The sequence below is a fragment of the Taudactylus pleione genome, unplaced genomic scaffold (assembly GCF_031769625.1).
Source record: "Taudactylus pleione unplaced genomic scaffold, aTauple2 ptg000089l, whole genome shotgun sequence".
Classification (NCBI taxonomy): domain Eukaryota; kingdom Metazoa; phylum Chordata; class Amphibia; order Anura; family Myobatrachidae; genus Taudactylus; species Taudactylus pleione.
In genome coordinates, this window is record NW_028284491.1 from 11,706,663 (window position 1) to 11,722,307 (window position 15,645).

A 15,645-nucleotide genomic window follows, 5' to 3' on the forward strand; every position below is an offset into this window, starting at 1 on the left:
AGCTGCGCTATTATTGTACGGTGACACTGCCACAGTTTATCGTTCACATATTTGTAGCTCTTTGTGGTCTGTCCGCACTCGGCAGGAGCACTTTGTTGTCCATAAAAAAGTGTTGCTGTCTGTTTTGTTCATCAAGGGGCTGCTGCCTCATTCAGGGGTGCTCTTCCCCAGTGTCCAAAAAAATAAAAGTGCTTTTGTGTGTGTGTGTGTTAGCAACTTAGCGGCGCTATTATTGTTTGGTGACACAGACGGCCAGACCGCAGTTTATCGTCCACATATTGTGACACTATAAGTCGTAGCGAGTGTGTTATTATTCATAAATAATTAATCTTGTGACACAGTAAGTGGTAGCGCAGTCTAATATTCAACTTTTCACTTCTTTCCTCATTTTTGAATAAATTATTAGTCTACACGCCGACTACAAGACCACAACAAAGTGCTAAATAACGTGTTATATATAAAACATAATGAAATCACTGTAAGTGGCAACGCTGTGTGTTATTCTTTTTCATAAATAATCTTGTGCTAGCACTGTAAGTGGTAGCGCAGTGTGTTATTCTTATTCATAATTAATCTTGTGACACTAAGTGGTAGCACAGTGTGTTATTCTTATTCATAATATTGTGACACTGTAAGTGGTAGTGCAGTGTGTTATTCTTATTCATAAATAATTAATCTTGTGACACAGTAAGTGGTAGCGCAGTGTGTTATTCTTTTTCCTAAATAATCTTGTGACACTGTAGGTCATTGATACTGCAGTGTAATATTTAAATTTGATGCCATTCATGTTTGTTGATATGGAAAATGATCAGTTGAGACTTGGGAGGAGAGCAGGAACCACATACTAGTGCTGGAGCTGCTGCCAGTGCCACCAGTCATGATACTAGTCCATCTACATTATCTTCTAAAGCCGATGCCCAAGAGCATACAGGGCTTAAGTCAGGGCATCTAAAATCAAGAACCAATCTTTTACAGTGGTAAAGAAGGAAACATCAAAGGAAAAGTTAGCTGCAGAAAGACATAAAATTGGCAATATGCCAGTTTCACCACATGATGTGGCAAGGAAAGGCTAAGGTCTTTATTTATGACTGGTGGTTCTGCCTCTTATGATGATGTAAGCTCAAGTGAACATGCTCAGCATAGAAATCGAGGATGCTTCTGTGGAAGTGCACCAGGATGAGCAGGATATTTGTGTATCTGATGCTAATAAGTATGTTGATGATGAGGATGTTGTTGATGAGGATATTGTTTGTGTAAATTAGTCACCAGTGGATTAAACAGTTGTTGCCCATGATAAGAAAAAACCCATTGTCATGCCTCGGCACAAGAAAAAAAAACTTGGTTATGTTTACTCATCTGCATCACCCAGTGGGGTTTTTTGGGAAAGTTTTATTTTTCTCGGCAGATGCACTTGCTGGAGAAGCCACCGCTGCATCATGTACCACTTGAGCTGACAGTTTTCTTACCAACAGCTCTTCAGATCTGTGTCCGTTGGGAAGAAAGACGCAATGTTTTCATCTCTTCTGGGATAAAAATCCACTCCCAGCAGCAGCAGGCATAGCGCTCAAGGATTCTCAAGAAAGGCACAATGTAAGACTTAAACCTTAGATCTTAAATCTTGCATTTGCTCTGTTCAGCTTGTCCACATATCTGTGGTTAAGTGGACAGTGGGGACAACAGCATTTTGGAGACCACTAATTAATGTCCCTGTACAGGTTGGGAATTACTTTTCTAGTGAAGTGGAATCTTTGCAAAGGATTGTTTTACAGTCAATTGTTTTTTAAAGCACAACTAGTAGTCTTCCTAGTCCCCTTCTGTGATGAAAATCCACTCCCAGCAACAGCAGCAGCAGGCATAGCACTCAAGGATTCTTCTGGGGCAAGGACTGATGTGAATGAGTAAAATATTTTTTTGTAAATGCCTTCCTTCCTTCCCTCCCCTCCTCCCTCATAACTTTGCTTCAGAATCAGACATTTTATTAAATTTACTACTAATCTAATCTTTCTTTCCCTGCATTCAACTACATACATACTAGAAGAAAAAAAGGGAGTGGTTAACCCCCTATTGTTCCTCAGCACACTGAATTGCACCTGCAACAATACATGAAGACTATATGGTGATAGAAATTCATAGATATTAGTATTTAGTCCAGGGCGCAGGGCACCCCAAAAACATCCAGCCCAGGACCCCCCCAGGGCATCACACATCCAGCCCGGACGTGAACCCCTTAATGTTAGGGATTGCTAGTAACAGAGAAGCCATGACATCACCTAGCAGCTTCCCATGGATTTGCAAATACATGCAACTAATATCTCTGAATTTCTATCACCATATAGTCTTCATGTATTGTTGCAGGTGCAATTCAGTGTGATGAGGAACAATAGGGGGTTAAGCCCCCCTTTTTTCTACTTGGTATGACGCCTCCCTTTCATGCACCTGAAGAGTACTACCAGATTGATTTGAGCAGCTGCCATTTTCTGTTTGTAACTACATACATAATCCAACTCCCTCATGCCTCTTTAATAATTAAAACATATGTTTCCTGATGTTCCATGTTGGAAGTTGAACTGCCACTGCTGCTGCAATCTTTGACATGCGGTTGCTGAATGCCAAAATGCCCAGAAATGTTTATGGGCACAGACAGCATCTCCTGCATGGCCCTTTAATTAAAAAAAAAATATTCTGAACCACCAAGTTTATTTTGTGGGTAAAACATGGGACATATTGTTCACCCATGCTCTCTCCTCCTTCTCATAAATTTGCTTCGGAATCAAAAAATGAAATAAAATTTACTACCAATCAACTCTTTCTGTCCCTGCCTTCAACTACATACATACTCCAACTCCCTCAGGCCTCAAAACATATATTTCCTTATGTTCCATGTTGAAAGTTGAACTGCCACATGTTTGTGCCGCCCACTGCTGCCGCTTAGCTTAGTCAGCCAGCTAGCTTGGTGCAAATTTTGGGCCTAAACCGGATGAAAATAATATCAATATTGTGAGGTGGTCAAAATTGACTGGAAATGAGTGGAAATGATTGTTATTGAGGTTAATAATACTGTAGGAACAGAAAAAAAAAAAAAAAAAAATTATGTGATTTTAGCAGATTTTATAAATTTTTGCAAAAAACAATACAGATCCAAAACCAAAACACGCAAGGGTCGGTTTTGGCAAAACCAAATCCAGATCCAAAACACAAGGAGATACAGATCCAAAACCAAAACACGGGGCTCGGCGCACGTCCCTAGTAAGAACCATATAGATCATACTTGCCTACTTTTGAAAAAACATTTCAAGGAGATTGTGAAAGCAACACCTATGAGCACGGTGGTAAAGTGGACGTGTCCTGCTACATCTGAGAGGTGTGTCATAATACTGTAAACGAGCCCCAAAGCAGTTAGTCAGATCTACTTGTTGATGAAAACACACTAATACTTTTCAGAAAATAGATGTAACCTTAGGGATCATTGTGCCTTATAACCAATGCAGGGAAATGATACTAATGCTCCCATTTGAATGTATATATCTCTGTTTTTGTTAATAAGCTTCATAATTGGGGTAAGGTGCAATCAGGGAGATTGCTAGACTCTTCAGGGAGTCAGGGAGATTGCTTCTATTTCAGGGAGTCTTGCTGACAAGGAGTTGGCAAGTATGAAACATATTTGTACATTTATAAAACTTAAAGTGAAGCATTCTGGGCATAAAATGCTGATCTTCTGTTTGTACATGTAGTTTTTAAGGAAAACATCTGCAAACAAGCAAATGTTAAAGCTGTCTGTGCAAGATATATGTTAGTGACAGCTGTCACTTGTGAAACAAGAGACCCCCATGTGGAGAAGACATCAGACACATGGGAAAACACATTTGCAGCTTACATTAGTTTCCCCACTGGGGCTGATGCTGAGCTGAATGTACGTCTGTTTGCGGAGCATAACTTGCGTGTTTGTGAACTGCGCATGTCCCGGATCTATGTTCATGCAAGTATGGGTGATACAGTCATATGCATTTCATTAATATTTACACTTTAGGCTGAAGAACTGGGCTGTATCGTGGTATTCTCTCGTAGGCTTAGTGAGGGCATGTAGGTGGAAATGCCTACTGCAGAGTTTTACATAATCATAAATACGCCCATTTCTTTTGCACCTATCATAGTCCTTGTGTCAGTACCGACTCATGATGATGGTGGCTGGTATCAAACCAAGCCTATAGATGGTGTGGGTAGACTAAATATACATACAACTCGGCAAACACATTTTTTTCTGTGCGGACAGTGCATACGTCTTCTACTGAGCTCTGCGTCAGGCCCATGGTTTCCTGCACGCAAATTAATAGAATGGGATGGATTCAGCAATATTCTAGTAGTATAATAAACGACACCATTAAAGTTCTATGGTAAGATGACAGATGAGGTTATTTATGTTCAGCGTCTCATGATTGCCCACCCCTGCAATGATGCAATGACTGCTCTAATTTTAAATATGAGTTCGAAACACAAGATGGTATTTGTAGAGTTCGTTTTGTTGACTAAAATAAAGGATTTATTTAAAATATTCTGCAACATTTTTTTTTTTCAGTATTTTATTCGGCCTCTCCCCCCACTACTGTTAGCAAGTGGAAGCATGCAAATCGTTTACTGATTCCATTATGTTTTACATAGAGATGTGCGGTTCTCCAGAAATCCGAATGCACCCGCATTTCGTGAAGTCGCAGTTCTGATCTCCTGAGGAGATCCGGGTAAATCCGAGTTGTGGTTCTGATCTTTTTGCGTTTCGGAATTTGGATTTGAAATACATATTTCGGGTTTTGGATTGCATAAATTACATGATTATAGTTGTTTTAAAAAAAATTTTTACCAATTTTTTTTTTATTATTATTCAGATCCAAAACCAAAACACTTGAGGGTGGTTTTGCAAAACCAAAATCAAAACACGAAGATTAATCCAGATCCAGAACCAAAACACGGTGATCAGCGCACATCTCTAGTTTTACGGAACATTTACATAATGTTTAAGTGAAAATAAACACTACTTAGATATGTTGTCAATTTTCCCTTGAACTCTTTATGTTTTTGCATTGAATACAAAAATATGTATTTTGGTTTCTGTTCTCCAGATGTTTTGGCACGCAATTTCACTGATGGCGGAGCATATGTTGCCATCACTAGCTGATCTAAGGCACTTACTGCGCGCCATATCTAGGGGCAGGTTTCGTAACTCGGTACAGCTCATATTCATAAGAACTGGGTTGCAGTATAGCCTTGTGAAGGGATTTCTTCAGCTACCTTTTGAGAGGGGAGGTCCAGGTTGGAAAGTGTGTGTGTGTGAGGGGGGATATCAACTGCAGTGCCTCCTGATGCTGTTCTTTGGGGAAGTGGGTGGGATCAGGGTAGCTATTCTACGAAATTCAGGACTCTCCCATACATTCTGGGAGAGTAGGCAGTATGCATATTAGAGATGTGCACCGACCCCCGTGTTTTGTTTTTGGATCTGTATCTCCCATGGTTTTGGATCTGGATCTGGTTTTGGATCTTTTTCCTTGGTGTTTTGTTTTTAGGTTTTAGATCTGTATTTTTTCCAAAAAATGATATAAACAGCTAAAACGACATAATTTGGGCCTGTTTTGTTCCTACAGTATTATTAACCGTAATAACAATAATTTTCAGGCATTTCCATACATTTTTAACCACCTCACAGCTCTCAAAATTGTTTTCACTATTTTTCCCCAATATAGGCCAAAGGCTGCAGCGAGCTGGCTGGCTGAAGTAAGCAACAGAGCAGCATCACAAACGCAGGACAGTTTAAAAATAGATAGGACGTCTATGAAACATTGCTACACAGCAGTGGCAGGCAGGATGGCAGTTTAATAAACTATTATAATGTCAGTCGACAATGCCCCAAATTGTGCCAAATGTAAAGAAAAGAGGTGCAAGATGGAATTGTCCCTCCCATATTAAAAAGGACATGCACAGTTTAACAAACCAAGCACTTTAGTGACTAGGACTGACACTTTCGTGGCCGAACTCCTTGGTTTGTTTGGGCCCCCACAAAAGATTTTTTGGAAGGACTACCTTCAATAAGTGGTAGAGATTGCATGTGCTGGTCCAAACTGCTGGTGGCTGATACTGAACTGCTTGTTATTAATTAACAAATGATTATAATTTTGTTAAACAAATTACATGAACTCGCTGCAAATGATGTAACAGGGAGGATGTGCCTAGATGGTTAACGTCCCTTCCTCTGCTAACTTTGGCTTTACAAATGAAACAGATGCCTGTTGTCAGAATTTAGATTAAAATAATTCCACACCCAAGACGTGGCTTTTCTGGCTTTCTGTCAGGGTTCAGCTGCGGATCGGCCGTCCCTTACCATCCCTCCGGCTTCCTCTGACTTCCCGGGCGGTCGGGCGGCTGGTGCGGCGACGTGGGAGGTGCTGAGCATTCTCCCTGATGCTGGTGTCTCGGGCGGCCTTGTGCTCGGGGATCGGAGTTCCTGTCTTGGGCGCCGCCATGACACTTCCGTCTCTGACTATCCTTCCTTCCCTGACAGTCTGGCCGGTCAGCTGACGCTGTGGACCAATCAGTGGGCTTCCAGGGGTATATATCCGGCTCCTGTGTATCAGGTAGTTGCCTGAACAACCATTGTCGCTGCTAGTGTTACTAGTGGTCTCTCGTTCCAGGTTCCCTTGGTTCCAGTGATCTATTCCTGTGTGCAGCTATATCATCCATCTCCAGTGGCGTAACTAGGGTATTTGGAGCCCAGGGCAAATTTGAAAACGGAGCCCCCCCCCCCTAACACCGATATGCGGGAAAAAATGGGCGCGGTCACTTAAAATGGGGCGTGTCAACATGACACACCCCTTTATTTTCACGCTGAACATTCCTATCCATATGCACCTTAACCACAGTAGTACCCCTTATACAGTACCCCCAGTATGCAGTTGTGGTCCCTCTTATGCAGGCCCATAGTAGTACCCCTTATACAGTACCCCCAGTAGTGGCCCCCCCAAATGCAGTGCCCCACGTAGTGTTCCCCTTATGCAGTGCCCCCAGTAGCAGTCCCTACAATGCAGTGCGCCCAGTAGCAGTATCCCCTTATGCAGTGCCCTTTATATGGTGCCCCCAATAGTAGTCCCCCCCAATGCAGTGCCCTTTATATAGTGCCCCCAGCAGTAGTCCCCCCCATGCAGTTTTCCCAGTAGTGGTCCCCTTATGCAGGCACCCTGTAGTGATCCCCCCTATCCAGTGCCCCCTGTAGTGGCCCTTCCTATTATTGCCCCCAGTAGTGGTCCCCCGAGTGCAGTGCTCCAAATGGAGAGTAGATGCTCCAAATGGTGACCCCAGTAGTAGCCACCCCTCCCCCAGTAGAGGTCCCCCCAGTAGTAGCCACCCCTCCCCCAGTAGAGGTCCCCCCAGTTCTAGTCACCCCTCCCCCAGTAGAGGTCCCCCCGGTAGTAGCCACCCCCCTCCCCCGTTGTGCAGATAGGTTACAAAAAAATAATAATAATATATATATATCTATAAAAATATACTTACCTGAATCTCTGCTCCTGCTCCTGATCACGACGCCGCTCCCGCCCGGGCGGGCGCGCTCAGCATTATGGGACAGACGTCATGACGTCAGTCCCATTGCCCACTGCAGGAGCCGGACAGTAGTCCGGCTCTTGCAGTGGGTGCTGCAGCAGTCAATGAGAGTCTATCTGACTCTCATTGGCTGCTGTTTAACACACGCATCGCCGCCAGCGCTGGCGGTGATGCGTGTGTTATGCACAGCCTGAGCCCGCCTCCTGGGGGAGGGAACGGGCTCAGGCGTGCAGCACAGGACCGGCGCTGGAAGCCTAGCGCCGGTCCTGTGTAAATGTGTAGCGCTGACCGCACTCAGTGCGGTCGGTGCTACACTGGCTAACTAGGGCGGGCGGGCCGGTTCCATGGCCGGCAGCGCCCAGGGCACGAACCCCGCCCGCCCTGCCCTAGTTACGCCACTGTCCATCTCACCAGTGCTTTACCACCTCAGCCTGTGTGCAGCTATTTCATTCATCTCATCAGTGCTTTACCACCTCAGCCTGTGTACAGCTATGTCATTCATCTCATCAGTGCGTTACCACCTCGCCTGTGTGCAGTATACCTTCATTCCACCAGTGCGTTACCACCGCTGCCTGTGTGCAGTATACTATCCATTTCACCAGTGCTTTACCATCACAGCCTGAGTGTAGTTATACGTACCCACCTCTCCAGCGTCATAATCTCTGGCTGGCTCCAGTACCACTACCCACCTCGTTACTGGACTCTGTGGTCCCTACCTACGTGTTACAGTATTGCACCGTGGTGCATTCTTTCTAACCGGCAACCCGGTAGAGTGTGTCCGCAGTGAACACTTCCTTGTACCTCAAGTACAGTGTCCCTACGTGCCCCTTACTGGCACAGACCCTTTGGGCCACGAGTGTTCGTCTCTCCTTTTTCCCGTGGGCTTTGGTCACCTAGTCAAAGGACCGCGACCTGCTTACGAGGTGCAGCTCAAGCCCATATCCCGACTGGTGGGGTCACTGGCGAACACCATCTCGTCGGTTAGATTCCGCACCTTTGACTAGGTCTCGCCAACGACCAAGACCCGTGGATGCGGAGGTCGTACATTCAGGCCCCTCGCCTCTGTTTCCTCCCGCAGCCTCAGGCCTCAGCTTCCAGAAAACCGCCTCCCAGCATAACACTTTCTCTTTATCATGAGCAAGAACTGCTGCAACTGGTGGCTGATTTACGCAAACCACATGCTCATCATCAACATCCTCATTAGCGTCAGATAGGACACAAATTTCCCCCTCATCCTTCTTTTGCACTTCCTCCACACTATCATCCTCATTTTTTTATATTTCACCATCTAATACTAGCACAGCCGTCATGGCATCAGTGATCCGCTGTGAAACTGGATGACAGCTGTTATACTTCCTTCCTTTATCAATGAACTGTTTAATAGTCAATTGTTTTTTAAAATTACTACTAGTATTAGTCTTCTTGGTCCCTTTCTGGGATGAAGATCCACCCCCAGCAGCAGCAACAGGCATAGCAGTCAAGGATTCTTCTGAGGAATCACGGATAGGAGAGGAGTCAGTCATGCTTATGAAATTGGATGCAGGACTACTTCTGATCATGAATGAGAATGTTGATGATGATGCAGCTGTTGGTGGTGGAGATTGCAGGAGCTTGGATCCAGATAGAAGGGAGCAGCTAGGTGACACTGGACTGATTGTTGTTCGTTTTTTTGTCCCCAAAGTTTTAGAATATGAAATATCCTTTCCAAATTGATGAATGCGCTGCAAGTGACGTAACAGGGAGGAGGTTCCAAGATGGTTAAGGTCCTTACCTCTACTCACTGAAATAATTCCAGACAATGGAAGTGGATTTTCAGGTCCTTTGCCCAGGCATGGCAACAATGGCATTTTTCCCACCATGGGCAACAACTGTTGCCTCATTTACAGTTTTTACACAAACGTCCTCGCCATCAACATCCTCATCATCCTTGTTGTTATCGCCAACTACATAAATATCCTCCTTCTCCTCCTGGTGCAATTCCACAGAAGCATCCTCAATTTCTAAGCCAGCATGTTGACTTGTGCTGCTCATCACCACATTTGCAGAGGGCACACAAATGGTGGAAGGAGGATCCTCTTCAATTACAGTATTAGAAAGGTCAGGCTCACACATGGCAACCACATACACACTTGGACTCTCCTCGGGGATTTGTCATTTTCGGAGCACACAGTTGGTTCCGGTGTCTTACTCGTCTTAACAATTTTCATTTTTTTTCTTTAACAGGGTATAAGTTTATTTTTTTAGCCTAACTTTTTGGCCTGACTTAAGCCTTGGTACATCGGCCTTCATAGATGACGTTGACGGCCTTGCATCATCATCATGACTGCTTCCGGCAGCTACAAGACTGGTATGTGGATCCTGCTCTTCTGTCATGTGACTGTCCTCCATACTCACTGCGGTCTTACAGCAGTGTCACCAAGCAATTATAGCACAGGTAAGTTGCGGCTAATGCACACAACCAACCACACACACAAAAAAAAATATTTTATTTTCACACTGGTGGTGTGGCAGGCTAACACGCACACACCAAAAAAAATGTTTTTATTTTGACACTGGTGGTGTGGCTAATACGTAATTATGCACACACAAAAAATTGTTTTTATTTTTTTTACACTGGGGGTGAAGAAGAGCACCCCTAATGGACAGAGCACTCCCTGGGCAACACAGCAGAACAGCTAGCCAGCCCCTATGGACAGGACATCAGCCAGCCAGCCCCTATGGACTACAGCCAGCCAGTCCCTATGGAAAGGACAACAGCCAGCAAAGCCAGCCAGCCAGCCCCTATGTATAACAGCCAGCCATCCCCTCTGGACAGGACACCCTCAAAACAGCCAGCCAGCTCCTATGGATAACAGCCAGCCAACCCCTATGGACAATACAACCACAAACTTAACGCATCTGTAGGCAGTGCTGCGCATACGCTGGTTTTACAGATGTAACAGCGCATGCGCAGCACTGTTTCCAGATGCGATAAGGTAGTGTAGGCAGGGAAAAGTATCTATTTCCCGAAAAGCTGTCATCGCAAAAATGACAGCTTTTCGGAATATATAATTATGGAGAGGTGAAATGATGAATTCCACCTATAATTAGGTAGAACTCCATGCGAGTTCTAAACCTAATTATCTCTAGAGAATTTTTAGGTTTAATGAATAGGCCCCTTAGTGTGTTTCTGGGGTGCTTTTTATACTTATGGCCCCAACAGCTAAGCAGGTGCTGACAGGACTACATGTTTTGTACTTGCCATGTGGCAGCAACAGAATTGTCATAGCAATTAATGCAACGTAATTTCTGTGGTTTATTGGCAAGCCCTGTGCTATCTCTCCCACTGAAATAAAACCTCACTGTAACGTCTGCAAAGAGACATTGCTTAGTGTTTCTCTGGCAATGCCCTTTGGCAATTGTAGTATTGGGGAGACCTGCAATGTGAACACATTTACTTTCAAGGAGAGATCAGCTTTCTCTTCTCACATCATGATCTCTTATGAGATAAATGTTGTTGTCCTCTATAGAAAGCAAAGTTTTGCTGTGTTTTCCATTCCTATTTTTCTAATGCGTGTGATGTATAACAGTTAATTAGCGCTCTGGAATCGTATGTGCTTGGGTGGCAAGAGGGATAGAGATGTTTATGGAGAGGGGCGGTGTTTTCTGCAAACACATTAACTTGAAACCAGAAGCAAATGGTCCTTTCTCACCAGGGCCAGATGGAACTGGGAAGGTTCAGCATATCCATATCTTTCCTCGCCAAGTAGAACATTGTGTTTCTAGACACATGCTTTATGGTCGACTTTGCCAGTTCAACATTCTTCGGCAACACCACGAGTGCAAAGGCCCATCTGCCACTATAGTTTGGAAACACAGCCCCCCACCCCGCACACTCTCTCTGGTTGCTACCTATTCTATATTTGACACCATTTTCAGACGCTCATGCCTTCTGCCTTTGACAGATGCCACTGGCCTTCAGAACCCTTCCCAACATGAGGCCACTGTACAGAATTTTCAAAATGGTGAATAAATTCCACAAATCACTTAATAAAGTGGTCTGTTTTTTTAAATAAAATCTAATAATATTTTTAGCACATTGCATCAGTCTGAAATAACACATTAAATGAAAGCTTGTTATTCTAATTTTTCAGTACAATGCATAATTAAACAAGCCTGATCATCTTTTCCAGTGCAAACCCTGAGAAAGTAGGAGAAATAAAGTAATGTATTAATATTGGCTAGAGTTAATACAAAATACTTATTTTTTTAATGTCTTTTATTTTATCATTAGAGATTTTTTTTTCTTTTTGGCACAATTTAAGAGGATATAGGGAATACGAATATGTACTTTTCTTTTTTTTCTTCTAGACACCCCCCTTCATTCTAAGATATAATAGTGTAATTATTCTATAAAAATCCCAAATTACCCCATATTTTGTACAGCACAGGAAGCTAGCATGTTATTGGTTGTTGCTTCCTACTGTGTGACTCAGGAATGTACCCCAAAATAACAACAGGGGGTGACAGATATAAATAGGGCAGTCATGCTTCAATATGCTAGAATTTGAATACTTTGATTGAAAAAGGGGCATGAAATCCCGACACCAGTATCCTCATACACTGCTCTGTATTACAAAGGTTGCTGCAAATTGCAGAGCATTATAATAATGTTCACAAACATGCACAGATTCATATTCTAGGAGATAAAAAGCATTATGCTGAAACAGATATGCTTTTGTTTCACTCCTATAAACATTTTCAATTATTACAAGGCACTCGTTCGCTGAAGGGTAAGGAGACAGTTTATTAGATGTAGTGTTATTATAGAAGGCTATGTGTTTGCCAGAGGGCATGTTGAAGCTATGTGACATACTCTTAAAGAGGTGATTATATAGCAGTGCATGTTGGGATTATGTTGTTATTGTAAATGTGATTTACTCATAAAATAAGATCCTATTCTGGATAGATTACATTGTAATATAACAAAATCTACTTAATTTCACAAACTGTCAACCTAAGTGGAAAAGAGACACTAAGCAAACAGACTTCTCATTATATGTAACACGTTTTCTGCTGGGCTATTTACAAGTGCACATGGAGCTGGCACTATTCCTATAAAAGGAATGAATACAGCTGAATTGCTGTGTTTGACTGCAGCATCCTGGAGACCTGGCATGACAGGGAAAGCCTGGCTGAAAAGGGTGTCATATGAGTGGAAGTATCACGCAATCCACTTGTGGCCAAGTATGTTTTACTATTGCCGAGCCGCTTGGACGATCAACTCAGATAAATTATTAACCATCCCCTTTAAGCAAGAGCTCTCAGGGACATATATGACATAGAAGGAAGTATTTCTTAATTTATTCAATACAACAACTCAATTCCAAGTTGTGCAAACTCACCACATGTGATGACATTTGCGTAAAATATTCCGACCTAACCAAACCCCAACAATTTGGATAATCTAGTTAATCTTCACAAAAATAATAAATATTAAATTAAAAGTTTTTTGCCAACAGTTACTCCATTCTTATATCCAAAAACCTTGTCATCAAGGGAAAAATGCATACAGTACTTCCCATGGAGAATCCAGAAACACTTCTAAAATACTACGGTAACTCATTGAAATATTTACGTTCTACTAGATTCCAAGAGGTCCATAATAAAGTGATGAAAAGGGCCTACTTCTTCCAAGCCCTAAAAATCATTCTACTAATGATGAAACCGTCAATGAATCAGACACAGGGACTGAACCTGAGCCAGACGTGGCTGCATCTTCTGCCACAGTCGCGTCTATGCCTTCATGTTAATGCCACTACAAACTAGGGATGTGCGCCGAACCATTTTTGCCGGATTTGGATTTGGTTCTAATTCGTCGTCCGGCTTTGGATTTGGATTTGCCAAACTGCGGTGACTGGCTTTGGATTTGGATTTGGATTTTTTTACAAAAATTGACAAAAAAAGCTAAAATCACATAAATTGGTCTTTTCTTTCTTCCTAGAGTATTATTAACCTCAATAACATTAATTTCCAGTCAATTTAGACCATATCACAGCTTATAATATTGTTTTCAACATTATTGGCCAAAGGTTGCAGTGAGCTGACTGGTTAGTAAGTGACAGAGCAGCGGCACAGACACCACAGTATAAAGCACATCTATGAAACATTGCCACACAGCAGAGGCAGAAATGAAAAGTAGTGCACCCACCCAGTGGGGTACGGCCAGCAGAATCACAGTACTTGTTTACAAAGTAGGCTACGGCCCTAGGAGTCACAGTGCACAATCTTATTCACATTACACCGCACATAGGGCCTGATTCAGAGCCGCTCGTAAGCGGCCGCTCGTTCGCTCCGAGCGATGTTTGCCCAACTGCGCATGCGTACGGATCGTAGTCATTGCGGCCGAAAATTGTTTGTATGCTAAATAGCGAATGCCTGCTAATATGAATGACAGGAGGAGGCGTATGTGGGTGGTAACAGGGGAAGGTGCTTGAAAACGGGGAGTGGAAATCAGAACGCAGGCGTGCTTAAAGGTCAAAACGGGCGATTTAAGGGTGTGCATAATTAATACTGGAGCGTCATTGACCACGTCACTGGGTTATTTTATAGTCAGAACTGCTCGCAAATTTGTGGTAGCGATGTTTACACTGTTGCACGTCGTCGGATGGATATGAGAAGGCAGCAGTGGGCGTCCATATGCTCGGGTAAGCTTTGAAGCATTAGCATATTTTCGCAGCTGCGTTCAGTGTGGAATTGCAGCTGCGATTGCATTAGCGTCCACTGCTGAATCAGCCCCTTAGAGCTTACACTGTCTGTTATGTGCAGGTAAGAACTGAATAAAAATATAAGTAAAATCTGCACAATAAAATAGTACATAGCAGCCTAATAGACACTGAAAAGGGTGATTACTTTCCATTATAAACATTATATATGTGAACATGTGTATAGTAACAGCGCCTTTGGTGACATTTTCATTTTATGCATTTTGTCCGTATTCAATTTGATGTGAAATGTCGGAATTTTCGCCTGTTTGAAATATTCAATTACATTGACTTTTCGCCGGTGCGAAATGTCAATGTAAAAAAAAAGGGGATAATTTTTCGCCAGCCTTTAGCAGGCGAAAAAAAATGCAGAATTGGGGTTTAGGGGTGCAGGCTTAAAAAAAATAGCCTGCACCCTTGAGAATGCCCCCTTAAAACGAAATGTGCAAAATAAAGTAATAAAAAAAAAATCAGGACACCCCAAAAACATTATTTAAAATTTTGGGGAGAAAAAAAAATAGGGGAACAGTGTTTAAAAATAGTGAAATAGGTTCAGGGGTATTCTGTAAGTATGCGGCAGGTATTTTCTAGAATAGGCTATTAGCGGCAGGTGCTTTTTTGCTGAATTTAAAAAAAATTAGTTTAGGGACTTAAAAATATGCTAGTACCCATTTTCATGTACCCCAAATTTGGGATCACTTTTAAAAATGAAAATAAAAGTTAAGTGCTCTTCTGCATCATTTCTTCAATGTTGGGAAAAAACACCTGCCGCTATTTAAAAATGCTATTGAAAAATACAGAACACATTCTGCAGGGCTAAATAGGGGTACCCAGACTGAACCCCCATGTCTGGACATCTTTAGGGAGGTCCTAAGAACAAAACCCGAAAATTTATATGACTTTTCGCTGATCCAGGTTTGACCGGTTCCCGATTTCGCCTACTTTGGAATTGAATACGGGGAATAGCGGGCACGTGCTCAATACTTTTCCGCCTGGAAAACAGGTAAAGGAGGCGAAAAGTCCAGCAGGCGAAAAGTCTGGACTTTTCGCCTCAAATTGAATACGGCCCTTTAAGTGCAGGTAAGAAGCCATGTAGAGTTGCTTAAGCATATAGGGCCTGATTCAGAGCCGCTCGTAAGCGGCCGCTCGTTCGTTCTGACCGATGTTCGCACATCTGCGCATGCGTACGGATTTTAATACGCATGCGCGAACCAGTCTGTGCAGCTGAAAATCGTTTGTTCGCTAAATAGCGAATGCCTGCTATTTTGAGTGACAGGAGTATGCGTATGTGGCTGGTAACAGGGGAAGGTGCTTGAAAACGGGG